At 46.4% G+C, this 25,242-nt stretch overlaps 1 long non-coding RNA gene across 1 annotated transcript; it reads right to left on the bottom strand.

Moving 5' to 3' along the window:
- Positions 1-1,496: 1,496 nt before the first annotated feature.
- On the bottom strand, positions 1,497-9,327 carry LOC135181605 (uncharacterized). The gene is made up of 3 exons (XR_010304945.1): positions 9,235-9,327; positions 5,326-5,440; positions 1,497-1,738 (listed from the first exon to the last, which is right to left on the bottom strand). It is a non-coding gene; the product is annotated as an uncharacterized LOC135181605 (long non-coding RNA).
- Positions 9,328-25,242: the final 15,915 nt, after the last annotated feature.

Here is a 25,242-nt window from a genome sequence, read left to right as displayed (position 1 = left end):
CCCTCGCCCCATTTCCTGAGGTCCACTCATCTATCACCAACCACTTCATCCCTTCACCGGCCAGTTCCCTTGTGGGAGAATGGAAACGCGGTTAGAGGGACTCTGCACTCACCTTGCAAATCTGGACTGTCCAGTTCCCATCTCAGTCACACACACTAATTAGATAATTTAGGAGCAGTAATCAGTTTAAGAGATTCTTGCGGTGCAATATGTCGCTTGCCCTCTAGGGGTAACATTAAAGGAACTTTCAGCTGTATGAAGTTAAACAGCAGGCACAAACTTTATGAGCTTTAGAGAAAAGAGTCCATTTACTCACACTCAATATCCTGAGATTTCACTACTTTTAATGTAAAATGATGTATGGCTGCACAAAATAAAGAAACATAATTCCGATCGTGTGGAGGCTGGGGGGGGGGGGCGGACAGGTGCTGCTGCAGAGGATAGTTTACAGTTGAAATAGAGTGCGGTGTCTGCGTGGACCGCGGGCGCGGCAAGGCAAACCGTCAGCGTGAGGGTAACTCTTCCCGTGGCTCTAAGGGTGTTCCCGGATCGGCCAGCTACCCAGATGCGGCAGGTTCAGCCTTAGGGACCGGGGCAGTAGGGAAAGTGCTGGGCACGGGGCTGGTCCCATTCGCAATTGTAAGAAGTGGACTTTGACGTCGCAACCCGGTGCCTTCAGGCTGTGGCAGGTCTAGAGAGGTTCAGGCTTGGCTGAGCTCAGGTGGGCAGCTGCTTCACGATTCCAAACCCTGGGTCAGTTCTGCAGACAGGCAGTGCCTTCGTGGGCAGAGGAAGGCCCTCAGCCAGACACTGTGTGAAAGCAGACAAGGCAGGGACAGGAAACAAGCAAAACAAACCAAGCAAACAAGCACGCTAGGCCTTGCCTAGCAAGTCTGAATTTAAGCATTTTGCCAAAGGAATATTTGTCCAATCAGAACAGATAAAATACCACAAATAGCCTGGGTCATTCATACCAAAACCAGGAGATGCACATGCTCAGCATTGGCGGTTCACAGGTTAAAACGTAATTTGTTTCCCAGAACACAAAGCAGGCTCAAAACCAAGTCCAAACATGGTGGTGTTGTGCAGAATGACAAGCACCATGGCTTTTGTATTCTTTCCGGCCTTGTCCCAGTCCGGGAAAGGGGGGAGTGGGGGGTAAAGTGGATATGTCTGTATGTGTTTGGGACATGTAGAGACAAGTCCTGGATATGTATTTTGAAGATAATTTTGGACCTCCTACCACATTATGTCCCCTCCCACGATCTTGCCCACCCCTCAGCATACTCATGAGGTGGGGAAATGTTTGAAAAGTACAGCCCTGGTGATCTATTCAGCAGTAGCTAGAACACTGGTGTGTTATCAACATCCAGCATTGAAAACACAGCATTAGAAAGATGCTCTGGGGAGAATTAACTTCAGCTCAGACAAACCCAATACAGTCTTCACCCCTTATTCCATACTGTTAGAAATATGAATTCTCAGGCACAATGCAATTTGTACCAAAGACAATATGAAGTTTATTTGTTAGAGTGAAAGCAAGTAGCCCTGGGCACAAAAGCAAGTAGCCCTGTGCAATGAGTACAAAACAGACTCTCCAATTTATATATCCAGTTTATGCATATGTATCAAGTTTCTGGAATTATGTGAATGAGTTCTTGGTGTTCTTGCTGCATCAGAGGTCCCCTCCACACTTGCATCATCTGGGCTGTTGGTGGTCCCTGGGTCCCTCTGGTTGCTGGAGATGAAAACCGATGTCCTCCTCAGTGTATCCTCCAGACCTTGACTTTTGGCACATGCACAATAGAACCTGGCCACACAAATCCCCCTACCACACAAGTGTCATAACCCCCCTAATTCCCATGCTACTTCCCTGTTCCCTCTTGGTGTTATCTTGACACGAATCACCCTTGTTTATCACAATAACATTTGCATCAAGCTCAGATTCCACATAATTCAATAATTCAAATTCACTCTTACAACATGAAAATGACAAAGGAGGTCTACAAGGAAGCCAAGAAGAGACTTTTGACAAAGGCTTGTAGTGACAGGACAAGGAGCAACGGCTTTGAGCTGGAAGAGGGGAGACTGAGACTGGAGATCATAAATAAATTCTTGACAGTGAGGGTGAGGAGACATTGGAGCAGGTTGTACAGAGAGGTTGGATGAGTATGGTCTAGTGGAAGGTGTCCCTGTCCATGGCAGGGGATTGGAACTAGATGATCTTTAAGGTCCCTTTTAACCCAAACCAGTGTATGAATACAGTGGACCATCTCAACTGATTCTTGTACTGAAATCCCTTCTTGCTCACACTTGCAACTTAAACTACATAGAATCATAAAATTGTCAAGGCTGGAAGGGACCTCAAGGATCATCTAGCTCCAACCCCCCTGCTAAGGGCAGGGACACCTCACACTAGATCAGGCTGCTCAGAGCCACATCCAGCCTGGCATTAAAGACCTCCAGGGATGGGGATTCCACCACTTCCCTCAGCAACCTATTCCAGTGTCTCAGCACCCTGATAGTGAAGAACTTTGTAACATCCAATCTGAATCTATCCACTTCTAGTTTTGCTCCATTCCCCCATGTTCTGTCACTACCTAACATCTGAAAAAGTCCCTCACCAACTTTCTTGAAGGCCCCTTTAAGATACTAGAAGGCCACAGCAAGGTGTCCTCAGAGCCATCTCCTGTCCAGACTGAACAGCCCCAACTCTCTCAGTCTCTCTCCATAGGAGAGGTGCTCCAGTCCTCATCATCCTTGTTGCCATTCTCTGGACACACTCTAGCACATCCATATCCTTCTTATAACAGAGTCTCCAGAACTGGATGCAGTACTCAAGATGAGGTCTCAACAGAGTGGAGTAGAGAGAGAGAATCACTTCCCTCGACCTTCTATGCTTCTCTTGGTGCAGCCCAGGATATGACAGAATCACAGAATTAGCCAGGTTGGAAAAGACCTCTGAGATCGTCGAATCCAGCCTATCATCTAACTTTTCTAATTAACTAAACCATGGCACTAAGTGCCTCATCCAGCCTCCTGTTAAACACCTCGAGGGATGAGGACTCCACCACCTCCTTGGGCAGCCCATTCCAATGGGTAATCACTCTTCCTATGAAGAACTTCTTCCTGACATCCAGCCTAAACCTACCCTGGCAGAGCTTGAGGCTGTGTCCTCTTGTTCTGTCCATGGGTGCCTAGAAGAGTCCAACCCCCACCTGGCTACCACTTCCTTTCAGGTAGTTGTAGAGACCAATAAGGTCTCACTTGAGCATCCTCTTCTCCATGCTGGACAACCCCAGCTCCTTCAGTTGCTCCTCATAGGGCTTGTGCTCCAGCCTTCTCACCAGCCTTGTTGTCCTTCTCTGGACATGTCCAAGCACCTCAACATCTTTCTTAAGTTGAGGGGCCTAGAACTGGACACAACACTCAAGGTGTGGCCTAACCAGTGCTGAGTACAGGGGCACTGCCTTCCCTGGTCCTGCAGGCCACACTATTCCTGATACAGGCCAGGATATCGTTGGCCTTCTTGGCCACCTGGGCACGCTGCCAGCTCACGTTCAGTCAGCTGTTGACCAGGTCCCTCTTTGCCTGGCTGCTCTGCAGCCACTCTGTCCCCAGTCTGTAGTGCTGTAAGGGGTTGTTGTGGCCAAAGTGCAGAACCTGGCACTTGGACTTGTCAAAACAAGTCCAACAAGCTGTGGTTGGCTCTCTGGCCTGCAAGTGCACACTGGTTGCTCATGTTGAACTTCGGTACTGTAAGGGTCACAAGAACACTGGAACAGGATGCCCAGAGATGTTGTGGAATCTCTTTCTCTCTTGATTTTCAAGGCCCATCTGGATGTGTTACTGTGTGACCTGCACTAGATTATGGTCCTGGTCTGGCAGGGGACTTGGACTCAATCTCCAGAGAACTTTTCCAACACCTAACATCCCGTGATCCTGTGATCCAGTACTCCCAAGTTCTTTTCCTCAGGGCTGCTCTCAAGCCAGCCACTGCCCAGCCTAAATTTGTGCTTGGGATGGCTGCAACCCAGATGAAGGGCCTTGCACTTCATAGAATCATAGCACGTCAGGGGCTGGAAGGGACCTTGAAAAATCATCCAGTCCACCCCCCCTGCCAGAGCAGGATCTCCTATACCAGATCACACAGGAATGCATTCAGGCAGGTTTTGAATATCTCCAGAGGGGGAGACTCCACAACCCCCCTGGGCAGCCTGTTCCAGTGTTCTGTCACCCTCCTAGTGAAAAAATTCCTCCTTATGGCTTCATCCACTCACCCATACCATATTTATAAACATTGATGAGGTCACCTCTCAGTCTCCTCCAACCTAAAGACCCCCAGCTCCCTCAGTCTCTCCTTGTAAGAGAGATGTTCCATTCCCTTAATCATCTTTGTGGCTCTGTGCTGGACTCTCAAGCAGTTCCATGTCTCTTGAGCTGGGGGCCCAGAATTGGACACAGTACACCAGATGTAGCCTCACCAGGGCAGAGTAGAGGGGCAGGAGAACCCCTCTCAACCTACAAATGGCAGCCCTTCTAATACAGCTCAGAATGGCATTGGCCCTCCTGGCCACAAAAGCACATTGCTGACTCACGGTCAACCTCACATCCACTAGGACCCGCAGATCCTTTTCCCCTTTGCTGCCTTCCAACAGATCGGTCCCCAACCTATCCTGCTACCTGTGATTGTTCTTTCCCAGGTGCAAGACTCTACACTTGTTCTTGTTGAATTTCATTCAATTTCTTCCTGCCCAACCCTCCAGCCTGTCCAAGTCTCACTGAATGGCAGCACAGCCTTCTGGTGTGGTAGCCACTCCACCCAGTTTGGTGTCATCAGCAAACTTGCTGACAGTGCACTCTGTGCCCTCATCTAGGTCATTGATAAATACATTGAACAGAATATCCCAGTACTGACCCCTGTGGGACTCCACTAGTCACAGGCCTCAAATTAGACTCCATCCCATTGACCGCAATTCTCTGACTTCTTTCCTTCAACCAGTTCCAAATCCCCCTCACTATCTGATCATCCAGACCATGCTTCCTCAGTTTAGCCAGAAGGATGCTGTGGGAGACAGCATCAAATGCTTTACTGAAATCAAGATAAACCACATCCACTGCTCATCCACCCAGTTATGTTCTCATAAAAGGCTATCACGTTGGTCAAACATGACTTCCCCTTGGTAAAACCATGTTGACTGCTCCTAATGACTCCACTGTCCTTGATATGCCTAAGGACAGCATCAAGGATAACTTTCTCCATTACCTTTCTGAGGATGGAGGTGAAGCTGACCAGTCTATAGTTAGCAGAGTCCTCCTTCTTACCCTTTTGAAGATTGGAGTGATGTTTGCCCTCCTCCAGTCCCTAGGTGCCTCTCCTGTCTATTGGAATCCTGGATGTCATCCTTCTCTTCCTCTTGTTGTCCTGGTTGTCCCTGGCCTAGAAACAGAATTTTAAGAGCACTCTTACACTCCTCAGAACCATCCTCTTTCTTGGCAGCCAATCTCACAATCGCAAGTTGTGCCGGGGGAAGTATAGGCTGGATGTTAGGAAGACGTTCTTCACAGAGAGAGTGATTTGCCATTGGAATGGGCTGCCCAGGAAGGTGGTGGAGGCACCGTCCCTGGAGGTGTTCAAGAAAAGACTGGATGAGGCACTTAGTGCCATGGTCTAGCTGACTGGCTAGGGCTGGGTGCTAGGTTGGACTGGATGATCTTGGAGGTCTCTTGCAACCTGGTTGATTCTATGCTCTTCTCATCAGAGTACTGAGATATAAGTATGCTGGCCAACTCTTGAAAACTGTACTGCTCCTCTTCCGCTTCTTGTGTGCCAGAGGTCCCCTCCCCTAAATGCTCTTTTGAATCACTCTTTGTCAAATGTTTTGTTTTCACCTGGGCTTTAGCTGGAGCAAAAAAAAAAAAAAAAGAGCCGAAATGGATTTTGACGTTCCCTCTAGCAGGTCTGAATTATTTGGGGTCTGACCTGAGGCCTGTGAGTTTGAATCTGGCTTAGGGGTTCTGTTACCTGGGGATTCAAACTAAAGCAAAGGAACATCAGAAGGCTGAGCAGCTACCTTTGTTCCTTGGCTGCCAGCCATGTTATTGTCAACAACTGGGACTTGGGCAGTCATCCCAGAATCTGCAGGAGGAGGTGTAGTGGTAGGCCACCCTTGCTCTCTCTCCTGGCTGAGATTGTTTACATTGTTTGTACTGCTTATCTCAGACTGTCTAGGCAGGGACAGTCATCTCTTCTGGTTTCTTAAAGGCATCACATTAAAATTCCTCATACATAATGCCAAAATAAAGATGTGATGGTTTGGGTGATACCAGTTCCTCCCACACTTTGTAAAATCACCCAGACTAGACTCAGCAGCTCTGGAAATTGAATGAAGCTTTATATTTACAGCTTAGCACAATACACAAGCAGATATTTACAATATATACAGTTATATACAAGTTAAAAAGTAATACAGAAACACAGCATTCCTCCCAGAAACCTGAGTCCCCAGAAAGGGCTTTAACCACCCTTCCACCTTCCTCCCACTCCTCTACCTTACTCTAGATCTTTGCTTTACACCCAAAGTAGATTGAAGGGTCAGCCAGGGGGCTTAGGAAGCAGATAGATTAGTCACACAGATGGCAGGTTAGGTTAGAGAGAGAAGTGCAGCCCACAAAGCCCAGAGAGCGACTCTGTTATCTATGTTCTGTTGCAGAATGGCTAAAGGAAAATGAACATGACTTAGAGGTGGGCAAGCAGGATGAGTATATAGAACTAAATTAAGGCTGTACTAGGCCACACTGAAACAAAGGCCACATTGAAGAAACAAAGGCAGCATTTAAGATAACTAGGCAGGGAGGCACTGTCCTTGATGAGTCAGCAGACAACTCAAGCAGAGCAGAATCCAGCTAACCCTGAATGAGGTAAGAAAGTAGGTTTGCAGCTTGCAGCTGCACGTAGCAAGTAGGTGCACCATGCAAATGGGGTATTGAGAGATTCCGCCATTTACCTTTTTACATGTATGCATATATTATCTGTAACACATATAAGCATGCGTCTGTCAAAGTTGTCACTCGCTTTTGATCCACATTGGACTGTGCGGTGTCCTTGCATATTGAGATTCACCCTTCTGCGCGAGATCTGCCTCACCACAATGTTCTTGTTCATATACATCTCAGCAAGCCTATGAGTCCAACTTCATGACCATCAGCACTGTTACAGGTGGAGCCTTTAGGGGGCTGGGAGGTGGCCTGGAACCTGACCCTAGGTCCTCCTGGCCTCTCCTGGGAGGTGGTCTGGAATCTGACCCCAGGTGCTTCTGGCCCCCTTTTGGTAGTAGGTTTCCCCCAGGAGCAAAGTTTAGCCCAGTCCCATTTCCTTTCTGCAACCCTATAAAAGCAGGCAAACTTTCTGTTCTTTCTGCCTTGCCTGAAGAGCAATACCCTTGCTGCTCAAGATTCTCCAGCTGAACCACATGGCAAGCCAATCACATGGTGGAGCAGCTATCTCCTGAATCTGCCTCTATCCATCTGATTTTATATATATATTTTTGTACCTGTTTCCATTCCCTTATACCTCACATTGGGGTCACCATTTGTCATAGGCTGCTCACCATAGGTAAAGTGGTAATAAGAGATGGGGAGAAGGCTTAACATAAATGAGTTCCAGTTTATTACACCCAAGCATGGGTTTATACACTTTTTATCAAAAGGCTACATAATAGGATTGCAAAATCATGTTAAATTCTGATTGGTTATACACGCCTATGTTAGAACGTTAGGATTACACACTAATTAGAATACAGTAGCTACATATTTCTTATCTTCTAACAAAGCACAATAACTTTTCTTCAGCAAAGCTATATTATCTTAGTCCTTCAGAGGATTTATCAACTTAATTCTAAGCAGACAGTTATGGCGTCTAAGTGAGAAAACAGGCACCAGATGGTCCCAGGTTGTGAAGGCCATAAAACAATTAGTTTAGACTGGAGGCCTCTTGTTTTACAAACCACATTTCTTTCAGAGGCACTTTGATCTTGCACTTTTGCTGGCCTGCTTTCAAGCCCATAACTTGTGCTTCAGTGTACTAATATTCAGACATTTCTATGAAATCGCTATATGTAACATTACTATACCCAACAACCCCCCCCTTACCTTAAATACTCTTGATTCATTGTTAAAATTTTGTTTTTAACTTCCAAAAAAAATCAGTGTTAGAGTGGTTTCTGTGGGTGTTTTACCCCTTTGGACTCTTTCTACCCAATTATTTTCTTTTCAAAGTAGGGAGAGGGGAGGCATAGAATCATTGAATCAGTCAGGGTTGGAAGTGACCACAAGGATCATCTAGTTCCAATGGTCCTGCCACAGGCAGGGACACCTCATGCTAGATGAGGCTGTCAAGCTTCATCCAGCCTGTTCTTATACACCTCCAGGGATGGGGCTTTGACCACCTCGCTGGGCAACCCATTCCAGGGTCTCACCACCCTGATAGTGAAGAACTTCTTCCTAACATTCAGTCTGAATCTACCCGTTTCCAGGTTTGTTCCATTCCCCCTAGTCCTATCACTACCTGACATCCTAAAAAGTCTTGTTGGAGAAATTCTTGTTAGCAGAAACGGTAAACATGAGCAACTGTGCTGAGAAATGTCCTTGGGACGCTGTTAGCTCAGGAAATCAATCTGTAAACAACTGAGCACCCCACACGCAGCTGCAGGTGGGCAGAGTTTAGCCAGCCCCAGAGGCTGACCCTTAGAATGTTATGATATACTAACCTATGCACACATTACATGTAACCTGGACCCTCTGACTGTAACCAATCTTGGTGGAGCACGCCTCTTGCTAGAATGCATATAAGTCACTGTATCACGGAAATAAAGGGGATTTGACCATCTAACCATATTGGTGAATAGAGTCATTTTTCCCATAGCGCTCCACCAGATTAAACTCCAACAAAGTCCTTCCCCAGCTTTCTCATAGGCCCCCTTGTCTCAGTTCTAATTTAAATTTTCCAGATACTCAAATATAGTTGATAGGACCAATAACAATTTATAGAATGTCATTCCCTCTTCCCCCTTCTTTGGAGAGGGAAAAAAGGTAAGCACACCCAAATAAATAATCTCACTGTGACTTCAAAGTTAAAAGAAGAAACATTTAACAATAAATAAAAGGCACATGAGGTAGGGAAGTTACAAAGATATAGGGAAGGGAAATAAGAGACAAAATAGATAAATATACAACCTGATTTGATGGCAATGGGTTTGTCTGCCCCACGGGTGCTGGCCACATGGTGTAACAAAGAGCAGCAGGAAACAGGAATGGTGATTTCTGGTGAGCAGGAGGGCAGAGAAAAGAGAGAAACAACCAGGCAGTCCCCCCTGCTTTTATGGATCTTAGACAGAAAGGGGGAGTGGGCTAACCGCCATCACCTGGTAGTGTTCAGACCCACCCCATGGGGAGGAGTCAAGACCACCTGGAGTCAGGTTCAAGATCACTCCTCCAGGAGGGTTAACCCTGTACACCCCTTAAGATACTGAAAGGCCACAATAAGGTCACCTCGGAGCCTTCTCCTCTCCAGACTGAACAGCTCCAACTCACTCAGTCTCTCCTCAAAGGAGAGGTGCTCCCACCCTCTGATCATCCTCATGGCCCTTCTCTGGACACGTTTCAGCACATCCATATCCTGCTTGTAATAGGGCCTCCAGAACTGGACACAGTACTCCAGGTGGGGTCTCACCAGTGTGAAATAGAGGGGGGAGGGATCACTTTCCTCAACCTGCTGGCCATACTTCTCTTGCTAAAGCCCATGATCTGGTTGGCTTTCTGGGCTGCAAGAGGATACTGACAGCTCATATCGAGCATCTTGTCCACCAGCAACTGTTGGGAATGGTAGGCCTTTTAGTGCTGTACAGCTGCTTGATCTTGACGCACTGGAACGTAAGCATGGGTTCAGAATGTATAAGTGGAAAAGTACTGAGTTAAGTAAAACAGAGTGTCAAAATGACCTTAGAGAATGTAGCAACAGATGAAACAATGTAAAGCATGAACTCGCGTTTTTTTGTTGATCCTTGCTTACCTAGTTGCTAAGGTATGAGGTCTGTCTTGAGGTCTGCACTGAGGTCTGTCTTAATGACCAATTAGGATTTGGCACGATCTTTTAGCTTGTATGTTAAAGTACATAACCAAGTGCTGAAAGTACAATAAACAGAGCTTAGCTTGCATCAAGCTACTTCCCGTCTCTCAATCACGGCAAATGGTGATCCCAAAGTGACACAGGAAAGAAGACTGCCTAAGCTAGGTGACTGGGCGTGAGTCCCTTGTAACTTGGAATCAGCTTCTGAAAGGAAGCAGGATGAGGCCCAGATTCATTGCCTTTCCAGGAGAGAAAGGTGAGCCAAGGGAAACTATGGGAAGTCAAGCCTCCTTAACAGAAAGAGATGTTTATCAACTTATGAAAGAGCTTCTTAAAAAGCATGGCAAAGCTCATTCTGGCCATGACTTGAAAACAATGGAGGTCTGGCAGAATCAGGAGAAGGTTTATGAGGTAAACATCGGGAGGCTGTATCTGGTGAAGCCATAAATCTAATGCTAAGTATGAGATGGGAAAGATCTGAGAAGGGAGAGGAAAGAAACAGCCATAAGGAAACTTCTCTGAAAGTTTTGTTTCTCCGTGAGAGATGGACACTGAAACATTAAAAATTATTTTTGCTGTGCAAAAGACTGATTTTAAAATCACCTGGCATGTGGTGAGAGATGACAGAAACCAGGGCTCCAAAGACTTGTAAGTTTGCCTTTAAAGAGAAGATGAGGAGAGTAACAGAAAGCCAGCAGCTAACAGCCGCAAAGGTATTTGAAGAATTTCTGATAAGCCAAAAGCCATAAAAGTGATGAGAAATTATTAACTGTTATCTGAACGTCTGCGACTCAAAATTCATCTAAGTTAACTTTTTGGCTGCAAGATAGATGACTGGGAGAACAGAGGGGCGAGCCAAATCAGCGAATCTGCTAAGCTGTACCAGCTCTACTTGGGACACCATGAGAGTCATTGGACCCACGGGAGTGGCATCCCCCGTGGGATTCTTGCAGTTTCTGTAGAGAAGTCATCCTTCACTCTTAAAAAAGCAGGGTGAATTTGTGATAACTATTTTGTGAATTAAAATCATGATCACGTTTTTAGTTTTGATAGTAATAGATCTTAGAGTTTAGGAGTTTACTGGATAAGATGTTAATTGTAATAGGGTAAGTTTTGGAATAATTTTAGCAGGATAATTGTGATAAGACTTGAGTAATTAGAGTATGTTAAGTACATGATAGCTGAACATGTTCAACAGTTAATATAATGGAATATTATGGTCAGAGTTGTTTGTGAGTGTATAAGTTGTGATTTAAGGTTCTTTTCTTTTTTTGGATGTCAGAGTATTTTCCAAGGAGCTCCATGGATGTAATATTTTCTTGATTTTCTTTGTTTTTCCTTAGTAATAATTTAATGGTTTAATTTCCTTTAATTGATATATTTTTAAGTTGATAAATAACATAGTTAAGGCTAAGAGTTTATAATAGGGATATTATAGGTTATTTTTTCTTAGGTTTTTTTTTTTCTGTATATCAAGATAGCATTATAGGATAAGGTTCATGTAAAAAAATGGAGAGAGAGAGAAAGATAGAAGAAGAAAATTTGAAAATTCACTAGTCAGCCTAGAGAATGAATGTGCTTGGTTTTGTTTGATGGTTATTAGCTTGTTATGTTCAGAAGTTTTTTGGCAGTGAGGAGAAGTCTTGCTCAGATGGCTGTGCAGAGAAATGTATATGAGATATGGTTGGTGTATAGGTTTTGGTCATGCTTTGAGTTAGGTATTTTGTTTGACCTCCGTTATTAGGGCCAAACGCGCTCATTGGCAAAGATGGGGAATAACTGTTTTGTTAGCAATGTTTAAAGTGCTGTCTTTGTTACCTGTTTGCAAAGGGCCCTGCAAAAGATGAGCAACACTGCCTTCATCTTAAAACCAAAAGAGGAATTGTGGGAATTAGGTCTATATGGATGGAGTCTGAACAAGCAGTGTTGTGACACCCACTGTAGGCACTGCAGTTACAAAGGGTGGAGAAGTGTACATAGATTTGCACTGGTAATGTTCAATTTGCCAAAATCGCATAGAAAGTTGGATGGTGGAACAGCATCTTGAGGCATTCCTGGTAAGACCTTTATCAGAACTGCCAGGAGCAGTAAATAATCCTAATGTTTCAAGGGTATTTGCAGTGCAACAGCATTTCACAAATGCGCTAAGCTTAATAGAAAGTCTAGAAGTAAGGTATAGGGTATATATTTTATTTCGTATTCTAAATTTAGTGGCTCTTAAGCACAAAAGACACAGATGCAGGTCATAGCATGGGACTGCGGCAAAAATGTCAAAATCTCTGAATTTATAGAGTGAATCCAGAACAGTGGGAGCCAGAGAAAGAATACTGGGTAATTAGAAAGGCAAAAGGAAAAACATGAGTGCATTAGGGCTCCTAAAATTTATACACATGCATTCTTCCGTGATTGTGACAATTGTCTGGATTCTTGGGTTTTGACGCTTTCACTGACGCTTTCATAGTACCAGAGGTAACAGCGGAAAAAAGTTTCGAGGTTTGAGCAGAAATGAGCAGAATTGAGTAACTGAACTGATAAGGAGGCACAGCTGCAGAAAAGTGGCCTTGGGAGGCTGGCAGAGAAGGGAGTTCTGAGCTGTGCGAGAAGGTAGGCTGCTCGGCCCTGGGAACAAGCAATGTAATGGCTAAGTTCTTGCAAAGGGGGGTAGTTGGTCAGGTCTGCCTCTGTGCATGTGGACAGCCCATCTCTGCTTTTTAAGCCTATCAAAAGTACACATCCCTCTACTGAACTCCACTATATAGGTACCACGCTAAGTTTCAATAAATCAGATTGACCATTATGCATCACATTGATGTAAGTTGAGTGTCTCTCCCTCTCCCGCATGGCCTAGAAGAGAGGCCAACTCGACAAGCAACCCCAAGTCCCTCCCCTCAGGGCTGCTCTCAAGCCAGTCACTGCCCAGACTATATTAGTGTTTGGGATTGCCTCGACCCAGACGCAGGACCTTGCACCTGGTTGTTGAACTTCATGAGGTTAGCTTGGGCCCACCTCTCCACCCTGTGTAGGTCCCTCTGGAAGGATCCCTTCCCTCCAGTCTTGCTGAGGGTGCACTCAATGCTACTGTCCATGTTGCTGACAAACATGTTGAACAAGATTGGTGCCAGGACTAATCCCTGAGGGACTCCATTTGTCACTGGTCTCCACTGGGACATGGAGCTGTTGACAGCCACTCTTTGGGTGTGGCTATGGGAGGGAACAGGAAAGCCTGGAGATGACTCAATTTGAGCTAGCTATCTAAGCTCCAATTCTTTATTGAGGGCATCAGACTCCAAGTTACAAAGAACATAATTTTCAATTAGGGTGAGAAGTGTGAAACGCATACAGCATACTGCGTAGTATTTTCCTTATCCCTTGGTGCATCTAACTATTTGAATATGCATAGTCTTCCCTAATTGTGGTTACTGCAAAAGCATTTTTAGTGCACCTAAGTATTGGAATTTGCATATTCCTCCCTACTTCCCTCCTGCTTTGCACACAGCCCCACAGACACTGTTTATCAGAAGGCTCAAGGACAAATTTCTTTGAGCTTCTTCACACACAGCACTGTGGTTTACTGCAGTTCCAATACTCAGACTTCACATCCCAAGGCTTGACTGTACACGCTTCTAGAGGCTTGTGCCCCCCATTCTCCAGCCAGTTCTCAACATGTGGCCATCAAGCCAGTTCTTTATCCATCTAGTGGTCCACCCATGTGCTAGTTTGAAGGTAGGTAGAATGTTTTGGTGAGAAGAACTAGATCATAGGCTGTGAAAGGAAAACAGTGATGATGTCTACTTCCCTCATCATCTTGCTGAAGAAGAAACGAAAACATTAGATAACACTCTCGCCATTTTTCACTCACTCTGCCTAGGGCTTCTGACTGAGCTGCAGCTCCCTAACCTCACCTGCCACTCACCTTTGCTTCTTAACCTCTTGGACGAACCTCTATTCTTCCTTGGGACTGGGGTAAGGTTGAGAGAGGTAGGGGGAAGGTGCAGGGGTGGTTGAGAGCCCCTCCTGGGGACTCAGGTTTCTGGGAGGGGAGTTGTGTTTCTGTATTACCTTTTACCTTGTATATTTCTGTATATACTGTGAATATCTGCTTGTATATTGTGCTAGCTGTAAATAAATAGCTTCATTTATATTCCCAGAGCTGGCTGAGACTAGTCTGAGTAATTTCTAAAGTGGGGGGGGGGGGGCGGGGTAACACCAAACCATCACAACCCATCAAACCCATGTCTCACCAGTATGGAGATCAGGATGTGGTGCAGGACAGTGCTGAAGGCTTTGCTCAGGTCCAGGTAAATGACATCACTTGCTCACCCCTCATTAATTAATGTGACCTTTTCATAGAAGGTCACCAGCTTTGTCAGGCATGATTTGCCCTTGTTGAAGCCATGCTGACTGTACCAAATCACCTCTTCACTATTCTTCTGTCTCAGTAGTGCCTCCAGGAGGATCTGCTCCATGATCTTACTGGGCACAGAGGTGAGACTGACTGGCCTGGAGTTCCCTGGTTCTTCCTTCTTACCCTTTTTGAAAATGGTTTTGTTTCCCCCTTTCCAGTCAGTGGGGGCTTGACCAGACTGCCATGAGTTTTGGAATATAATAGAGAGGGATTTAGAAACCTCATCTACTAGTTTCCTCAGCACCTGTGGGTATAGCCCTTTGGGTCCCATGGACTCAAACACTTTCAAGTTCTTCAGGTGGTCACAAACCTGATCTTCACTTATGATGAGCAGTTCTTCCAGTCCTTGTCATTATCTTCCATGACTCCAGGAATGTGTCTGGAGGCCTTTGCAGTAAAGAAGTCATTGAGAACCTCAGCCTTTTCCATATCACATGACCATTTCACCTGTTTCCTTTCTGATGGGGTGCACACCTTCCCTAGTCTTCTTTCTACCATTACTATACCTGTAGAAATTACTGCTGCTCCCTTTGACCTCCCTGGCTAGATTTAATTCAAACTGGGCCCTGGCTTTCCTAACCAGATCTCTTCCTGCTCAGACAGCTTCCTTGTATACCTCCCATGATAGCTGTCCTTTCTTCCAGTCCTTGTAGAGTTTCGTCTTAAGTGATAGCATGTCCAGGAGCAACTTGCTCATCCAGGCAGGCCTCATAGAATTTTCCTGCTTTTCTCTTTGTTGGTATACATTCATAGAATCACAGAATCAAACAGGTTGGAAGAGACCTCCAACATCATCCAGTCCAACCTAGCACCCAGCCCTGTCAGACTATATAGACTATAAACTCAACTAGACCATGGCACTAAGTGCCTCATCCAGCCTCTTCTTGAACATCTCCAGGGACAGCAACTCCACCACCTCCCCAGGCAGCCCATTCCAATGGCAAATCACTCTGTGAAGAACTTCCTCCTAATATCCAGCCTATACCTCCCCTGGCACAACTTAAGACCTCGTTCTGTTGCTGGTTGCCTGGGAGAAGAGACTGACCCCCACCTGGTTACAAACTCCTGTCCTGGTATAGCATAAATCCTGCTGGGCAGGTTTAACCCTGGCTCTTCTCATCCTGTTGTATGGGGGTCCAGGAGCAAGTAGATGAGCAAACAATAAAGGTTTCACCCCAGCAAAGCCTTGAGGACTAGGAGGCTTAGCACCACGTGTCAGCTGTCTTGTGCTGCCTTCAATGTGCCTGTGTAGTCAAAGGAGGCACAAAGCTTTGAATTCATTGGCCTGAACAATGGTGCTAGTGCCTACTGGCCAGTTTGATTTCAAAATCAAGTATATAAAGGGGGATGATTTGGAATCCACGCCTTTCTGTGTTCAGCCTTTCTACATTAGCCTTTCTACATTGGCCTTTCTACATTCTGCCTGTCTACATTAGCTTTTCTGCACTAGCCTTTGTCTGCACGCACCATGCCTTTGTTTGCACGGAGCCTCTCCTCTTTTGTGGTTCGTTAACAGGCAGCCACGTGTATACAGCTCACACTAGTAGCTTAGCAGCATCTCCTTCCTCCTCTGCCTGAAATATTTGTATTTTACCCTGGGATCATTGTGAGTTTGAAAGCATCTTTCATACAGAAGACATACTCAGGGACCAAAGGCGCCGTGGGTATATGCTGGAGTGAATGCCCAGACTCCATAGGCATTAGTTAATTTTTTTCTGTTCTCACGTTATTGTTTTCCAAGTTCTGATTGTTTAAACTGCTTAATTCTATGCAATTGCTTCTTGTCAACCAAAAATCTATAGAACCTCAGGGAATCTTCCCATTTTTTTAATATTAATAATAAAAATTAATATTAATACAGAATTTAATAATCATAATTCATAACTGATTATTAATTTCCATTACACCTTCCTTCAGGTAGTTGTAGACAGCAATGAGATCACCCCTAAGCCTCCTCTTTTCCAGGATGAACAACCCCAACTCCCTCAGCCTCTCCTCACAGGGCTTGTGCTTCAGGCCTCTCACCAGCTTTGTCACCCTTCTCTGGATATGTTCCAGTACCTCAACATCTCTCCTGAACTGAGAGGCCCAGAACTGGACACAGGTGTGGCCTGACCAGTGCTGAGTACAGGGGAAGAATAACCTCCCTTGTCCTTCTTGGCTCTCCTGGTCACCTGGGCACACTGCTGGCTCATCTTCAGCCTACTATCTATCAGTACCCCCAGGTCCCTCTCTGTCTGGCTGCTCTCCAGCCACTCTGTCCCCAGCCTGTAGCACTGCTTGGGGTTGTTGTGACCAAAGTGTAGAACTCTGTACTTAGCCTTGTTAAATCTCATCCCATTGGCCTCTGCCCACCTATCCAGCCTGTCCAGGTCCCTCTGCAGGGCTCTCCTACCTTCCAACAGATCAACACCTGCTCCTAGCTTGGTGTCATCTGCAAACTTACTGATGATGGACTCAATCCCCTCGTCCAGATCATCAATAAAGATATTGAACAGGACTGGGCCCAGCACTAATCCTTGGGGGATACCACTAGTGGGTGGCTGCCAGCTTGATGTAGCACCATTCATCATCACTCTCTGGCTCTCCAGCCAGTTCTTGACCCATTTCAGAGTGAATCTGTGCACACCACGAGGTGCCAGCTTTGACAGGAGCTTCTTGTGGCAGACGGGGTCAAAAGCTTTGCTGAAGTCCAGGTAGACTACATCCACAGCCTTCCCCCACATTCACCAGGTGGGTAACTTGATCATAAAAGGAGATCAGGTTGGTTAGGCAGGATCTGCCGTGTCGGTGGAGCGCTATGGGTAAAATGACTCTTGGTTCACCAATATGGTTAGATGGTCAAATCCACTTTATTTCCATGATACAGTGACTTATATGCATTCTAGTAAGAGGCATGCTCCACCAAGATTGGTTACAGTCAGGGGGTACAGGGTTACTTGTAAGGCATCAATAGATCAGCATACCATAACATTCTAAGGGTCAGCCCTCCAGACCACCTACTCCAGCCCCCTTGGCTATCTAACTCTGCCCACTGCAGCTGTGTGTGGGGTGCTCAGTTGTTTACAGTTTGATTTCCTGGGCTAGCAGCGTCCCAAGGACGTTTCTTAGCACAGTTGCTCATGTTTATCATTTCTGTGTCCTCTGCTAACAAGAATTCTCCAAGAATTCCCTCTCTTTCTTTTGAGCAACTTGGGCTGACCTTTCAACTTTACATAGGCTGTTCAACACAGGGGTAAATGATACAGCTACAAATCAATAGTGCTAAAACCACAAAGAGAATAAACCTGTCAGAGCTTTCATCAATAGCATTAGTCTGGCAAGCTAACAACCCAGGCTTAGCTAACAATCCCAAAAGCTATTTCTGCAAGCGACAGTAAGTCATTAATTCAAAAACCCAAAAATCCAGACGAACATCACAGTCACAGGAGAGTGCAGGTGTGCCATGATCACTAATGAATGCCAAGCCGTGAGGGCACACCCCTCCGGCTGCACCGCCATCGTCAGGCTTGGAGATGTCAACGATCGGTTTATCGGGCATGGCCCCGGTAGGGAGGGGGGACGGAGGCGGGGCATGGGGGGGGCAACATGGCTGTCCGCCCGGATCATGCTGCATGCTCTTTTTCAACTCTGCCACTGAGCTGGCAATCTTCTCGGTCATGCCCTTGACTGGAGCGGCACAACTAAGTCTGAAAAACCGAGCTACCGAGCTCTCTTTCTCGACCGCAGGCAGCGACGGGGCACTTGGGGTGGGGGCAGAGGTGGAAGCTGGCACCGCGCATGTGTCAGAACTGCCGGCAGTGACCGTCACCGGCAGAAGCTACTGAGAAGCCGTGACTGCAGCGTTTCTTTCGGCTTTCATTTCTGGTAACGCATGGAGCACATCCCGCCAGGTGGGACCTGGCTGTCGAGCTGTCTTAGAGTCTTTTCCATCATTAATAACCACGTCCCACAGCGCACCTCTGACCTCCCGCCACACTTCCGATTTAAAGATCATGGGAGGCTCACTCATATGACCCTGCACATGCGCCCAGGCCAACAGCTCTTGGAGCTTTCCAATGTCCGGCGAGCGTTCTCTCAGAATATGTACGCCAGCAGATGCAGTGCCCCAGCAATTCCGTGTGGGCCTTACCTGCGCACTCAGGTTGTTCACTCATGAAAATGAATGTCCAGCAACCACCCCCGTCCTGAGGCGGCGCTACCCGGTCCAGCGACACTGATGACGATAGTTTCTTCGATATGAAAAACATCCGCAGGATGATCAGCCCTTTCTTTTCTGGCCAACCCTCCGGCTTCCTGATTGTAGTCTTACCCGCTGCCAGCCTGCCTCGGTCTGAGACGAATGCCTGTTTCACTGTTCAGGCGCCAATTGTCGGTGGAGCGCTATGGGTAAAATGACTCTTGGTTCACCAATATGGTTAGATGGTCAAATCCACTTTATTTCCATGATACAGTGACTTATACGCATTCTAGCAAGAGGCATGCTCCACCAAGACTGGTTACAGTCAGGGGGTACAGGGTTACTTGTAAGGCATCAATAGGTCAGCATACCATAACATTCTAAGGGTCAGCCCTTCAGACCACCTACTCCAGTCGCCTTGGCTATCTAACTCTGCCCACTGCAGCTGTGTGTGGGGTGCTCAGTTGTTTACAGTTTGATTTCCTGGGCTAGCAGCGTCCCAAGGACGTTTCTCAGCACAGTTGCTCATGCTTATCATTTCTGTGTCCTCTGCTAACAAGAATTCTCCAACACCGCCCTTCCTAAACCCATGCTGGTTGGGCCTGATCCCTTGGCCATCCTGTAGGTGCTTTGTGACGGCACTCAAGATGACCTGTTCCATCACCTTGCCTGGCACTGAGGTCATGCTGACAGGTCTGTAACTTTCTGGGTCCTGCTTCCAGCCCTTCTTGTGGATGGGCATCACATTGGCCAGCTTCCAGTCATTAGGGACCTCTTCAGTGAGTCGGGACCTCTCCAGTGAGTCAGGACTGTTGATAAATGATGGAGATCAGCTTGGCCAGCTCATCTGCCAGCTGTCTCAGCACCCTAGGATGGATCCCATCTAGTCCCATGGACTTGTTAGGATCCAAGTGGCTCAGCAGGTCCCTTACTGCTTCCTCCTGGATTACAGGGGAACTGTATTGGTCCCTGACTCCATCTGCCAGCTCAGGAGGCCAGCTGTCCTGCACTACTGAAGATTGAGACAAAGAAGGTGTTAAGTACTTCTGCCTCTTCCTCATCTTTTGTTACTATATTCCCCTCCACATCCAATAAAGAGTGGAGGTTATCCTTGCCCCTTCTTTTTCTGCCAGCGTTGCATCTGGGATAAAATGACTCTGGGTTCACCAATATGGTTAGAAGGTCATTCTTCGCCTTATTTCCATGTTACAGTGAGTTATATGCTTACTTAGAAGAGGCGTGCACAGCTAACTTAGTCTAGGATTGGTACATGTGGATAGCTCACGGTTGGTCCAGGGTTACCACCATGGTACAGATAGGTCACAACGCTGCAGGGTCAGCCCCCTACGGCTGTCTGACCCTGCCTCCTTGCAGCTGGCTTTTTGCCCACATGCAGCTGGCACTCCACCCCTTGCAGCTGCATGTGGAATGCTATTATTTACTGCCTAGTATCTTAAGCCCAAGATGGACTCAAGGGACACTTCCCAGCACGGGTGCTCATATTTATCATTTTATGTCCTGTTAGCAAAAATCTCTCCACATTTTTTCCATTAATATATTTATAGAAACATTTTTATTCTCTTTTACAGCAGTGGCCAGCCTAAGTTCTAAGTGGGCTTTGCCTCTCCAATTTTTTGCCTACATGACCTAGCAACACCCTTAAACTCTTCCTGGGATACCTCCCCTTTTTTACAAAGGTGACACATGCTCCTTTTTCTCTTTAATTCCTTTAGAAGCTCCTTCTCCATCCAGTCTGGCTGTCTCCCTCATCGGCTTATCTCACAGCACACTGGGACAGCCTATTCCTGCACCTCCAAGAGTTCTTTCTTGAAGTAGGTCCAGCCTTCATGGACCCCTTTGTTTTTAAGAGCTGTTTCCCAAGGAACTTTCCAAGTTAGTTCCTGAAGTCTGCCCTTCAGAAGTCCAGTGTGGAGGTTTTGTTGATACCCCTCCTGGTTTCACCATGTATTGAAAACTGTAATTTTGTGGTCACTGGACCCTAGTCAGCCTCTGACCACCACATCTTCCACCACCCCTTCTCTATTTGTAAACAGCAGATTGAGCAGGGCTGCATCCCTGTTAGGCTCATGTAACAGCTGGGATAAGAAGCTACCCTCCATACACACTAGGGACCTTGTGAACTGCCTTTTCTTTACAGTGCTAAAGTCCCAACAGATGTCTGGCATGTTAAAGTTACGGACAAGAAGAAGGGCAAGGGATCTGCAGGCAGCCTCCAGCTACTTAAAGAATTGTGCTAGTTTGAAGCAGGCTAGAATGTTTTGGTAAGAAAAACTAGACCATAGGCTGTGAAAAGGAAAACAATGATAATGTCTCCTTCCCTCAGAGTCTCGCTGAAGAAGAATGTAAACATTAGATAACACTCTCGCCATTTTGTTTTTCACTTTCGGGCTGGGCTTTGACTGAGCTGCATCTCCCTAACCTCACCTGCCACTCACCTTTGCTTCTTAACCTCTTGGCTGAACCTCTTTTCTTCCTTAGGACTGGGGTAAGTTGAGAGGGGCAGGGGGAAGGTGCAGGGGTGTTTGAGAGCCCCTCCTGGGGACTCAGGTTTCTGGGAGGGGAGTTGTGCTTCTGTATTACTTTTACCTTGTCTATTTATGTATGTAACTGTATATACTGTAAATATCTGCTTGTATATTGTGCCAGCTGTAAATAAATAGCTTCGTTTATATTCGCAGAGCCGACTGAGTCTAGCTGGGTGACTTCTAAAGTGTGGGGGGGCGGGGTACACCCAAACCACCACAATAATAATAAATCAACCTCTTCTTCCTGGTTGGGTGGCCTATAACAGACTCTAACCGGGATTTCAGTCTTGTTGGCCTTCCCCCTATTTCTTACCCACAGGGACTAAATCATCCTTGATCTCTACTTGCATGACATCCAGAGCCTCACTAATACACAGGGCCACTCCTCCACCCCATCTCCCTTGCTGTCTCTCCTGAAGAGTCTAGCCATTGATTACAGTCTCCAATTGTGTGAGTCATCTCACCACATTTCTGTGATGGCAACAACATCATAGTTTTCCTCTTCTACCAAGGCTTCCAGTTCCTCTTGTTTATTACCCATACTGCATGCATTAGTGTACATACACTTCAGCTGGACTGCTGGTTTTACCCCTATCTCTGGCTTACCACCCTCAGCCTCCTTTGGTTCATCTTTACTACTGCTGTGTTTGACCCCCTCCCCATTCAAGCCTAGTCTAAAGCCACACCAGCTCGTGTGCCAGGATCTTTCTCCCACTCTGAGACAGATGTACCCCACCTGTCATTAGCAGACCTAGAGCCGCATAAAGTTCCCCCAGATCAAAGAATCCAAAATTTTGTTTGATTTCCTGTTCCTTTCAGCATTCCTACCTGCAACTAAGGGTACTGATGAAAAAAATTACCTGTGCCCCTGATCCCTGAACTACTTTTCCCAGTGTCTTGAAGTCCCTTTTGATTGCTTTTAGATTTCTGGTATCGACCTCATCACTTCCCACATTCTGGTGACATCCCTGACCTGGGCCCCAGGGAGGCAGCAGACCACCCTGTGGGAGGGGGCCAGCCAACATATGGAGCCCTCTGTTCCCTTCAGAAGGGTATCACCAATAACAATTATCCTCCTCAGGTTTTTTTTGGTACAAGTTCTGATGTGAAGGGGATACTGATTTGTTTTAGTCAACCCCCCCAGAAGGCATTACTTCTGCTTCCAAAATCACCTCACCCTCAACTTCTAGTGCCCCATATCTGCTGTGCAAGGGTAACTGAGGAGGTGAGGGGGGCTGAAAGGCCCCTTCTGACAGGCACCTGTATCCATTCCCCCCTGTTTCTTGGGTCACCTCCCTATGCTAAAGGGGTATGCAGAGCCTGGTGCCACAAATCTAACTCCCTTTCACATTCCCTTATAGTCCTTTGTCTTTCTACTTCGTTCTTCAGTTCAGCCACTAGGTTAAGCAGACCATTAATCTGCTCACGCCTAATGCAGGCATTGTCTCTGCCACCCTCAACTTTAAGTGCCAGGCTCCGACACTCATTGCAGCCAGTTGCCTGGACACCTGCATGCTTACATGTGGGCTCTGTTTGGGTACCCACAGTTTTACAAACAGCCTTTGACCAAGTTTTAAACATGGCTCAATTCCTTCAAGGAACTGACTTTGGTTTTGGGTTTTTTTTCTGCCTGGCCTGGCACTGCTCACCCCTCTCTGCTGGTCTGCTTCTCACTGTGTTCTCCTGGACACAGAGAAGGTGATCCTTGAACAGTGAGCAGCTGTCCTGGGCCTCTGGTCACTCTAGGGCTTCATCCCATGATTACTTTGGCCAGCAGATCCCTAAAGCAATCAAAGTCTGCATGTCCAAAGTCCAGGGTTATAAGCTTAGAGTACATCCTCCTAGTTGCCCTGAGAATCTTAAATTGTACTGCTTCATACTCACTGCAGCCAAGGCTGTCCCTGAGCCTCACATTAGCCACCAACCCTTCCCTGTTGGTGAGAACAAGGTCCAGCACAGCACCTTTTCTTGTTGGTTCCTCTACCATTTGGAGGGGAAAGTTGTCATCTGTGCAATCCAGGAACATCCTGAATTGCTGGTGTCTTGCTGTGTTGTCTCCCCAGCAGATGCCAGGGTGGTTGAAATCCCCCATGAGGACCAGGGCATGTGACTTTGAAGCTATTTATATTTGCCTGTGGAGGTCTTCATCTGCTTGGTACTGCTGGCCAGGTGGCCTGTAGCAGACCCCTACAGTAATATCACCCTCCCCTGTCTTGCCTTTGATTTTAACCTGTATGCTCTCAGCCAGCTCATCATCTTTCCCCAGGTAGAGCTCCACTGATTCCAGCTGGTCACTGATACAGAGGGCAACGTCTCCTCCTCTCCTTCCCTGCCCGTCTTTCCTAAAGAGCCTGTATCCATCAATCCCCACATTCCAGTTAAGGGAATCATCCCACCAAGTTTCAGTAATAGCCACTATGTCATGGCATCCCAGCAGCACAGTGGCCCTTAATTCATCTTGGGTTTTGGCCAAGCTGCTTGCATTCACAGAGGCACTTTAGCTGGGCTGGGTGTGTCATCATCTTGTGCCAGTCTCCCTTGACTCCATTGCAGTGTCTTGGTGCATCATCCCTGGTTTGCCTCAGGGCAGCAAGTTGAGAGCCCCACCACACACACACAAAAATATCACTCCTACATTACTAGTTGCCACTCAGGAATGTTGCAACATACCTGTGTCAAATAATACTTTCCTTCAGCAATTTCAGAGGCCCATCAGCTGCTCAAACACTGAGCTTATGCAGCAACTGGGCTGGTAAGAGAAGAAAATCAATTAAGCTGCCTCTCCTTTTGCTGAAGGAATTATATTCTTTTACCTAATGTTCAGATCTGAAGTAGATAAAAGCCCATCTTTAGAGTTCTGAGCATCATCTAATGCAGTCCTAAGAAATACTTGGACCATTTTGCTGCTAGCACAGGTAATCTCCACTGTGTTAAGTTGGGCTATGCATCCTGGAACAAAAAACCTTTAATTTCTCTGCTCTCACTTCCACAGTTTTGATGTCAGTGAAACTTTTTGACTCTTTCCAAAGTTCCTCCACTCCTAAACATCTTCCTGCATTATTTTGTGGCTGGTAATTTTTAATCATTTACCCATACGACCACAGAACTGACCAAAAATTCTTGAGATTATAGTCTGGGGATTGACTTCAATTAGAAGTTTTTCTGGGTGTGGATATAAGCCTTCAGGAGACCAGCCCGATTCAGTGGGCTGTCCATGAGCATCAGGAGACTCTAAAATAGAAAAATATGCAACAGTGGAAAGAGAAAAAAGCAAAAGAGAGGACTTGTGGAAAAGTTGAGAGCTAACCCATTTGAATATAGAAGGGACCAATGTGGAGGTTAAAAGGAGTTCACTTGACTATGCAAGTCCAACTGTAGTGTCCAAAGGAATCCCATACCCACAGATACGCTTACAAGCTACAAGCACAGTGGTTAAGGCCAAACTTGCCCACATTCCAAGGGCACAGGCAGATCCCCAAACCTGAGGGACAATCTCTGCAGGCCGTCTGCTGGCCCAAGCAGCACAAACTAGTGTAGTTGCTGTTATATTTCCAAAGGTGGTATTTTTTTTTTCCATTTTTTATCCCCTGAGTCTCTGCAAGACCTCCCTGTTCAGCCAGGCTGCTCATCTTCCCTGACAGTTCATGATACACAGGCACTGTCTGCCCCTGCACCTCTGAGACTTTCTTCTTGAAGAGCATCCTGCCTCCCTGGACCCCTTTGCCCTCTGAAGCCCACATAAACTGAAAGCTTGCCCTTTGGAAGTCCATTTTAACAGTTTTACTGATCCCCCTTTTCACTTCACCAAGAACTGAGAATTCTATTGTTTCATGATTGCTAAGCCAAAGACAGCCTCCAACTACCATGTCACCCGCCAGTCTTTGATAGGTCTAGCGAGGCACCTCCAATAGCAGCAAGAATGGGTGAAAAGGCATCAACCATAAAATAGGATCCTTTCCTGCAGTGCACACAATTAGTAGGCTTT

This window comes from Pogoniulus pusillus, chromosome 15 (assembly GCF_015220805.1).
Source record: "Pogoniulus pusillus isolate bPogPus1 chromosome 15, bPogPus1.pri, whole genome shotgun sequence".
NCBI lineage: Eukaryota > Metazoa > Chordata > Aves > Piciformes > Lybiidae > Pogoniulus > Pogoniulus pusillus.
This window is presented reverse-complemented; position numbering and strand designations above follow the sequence as displayed.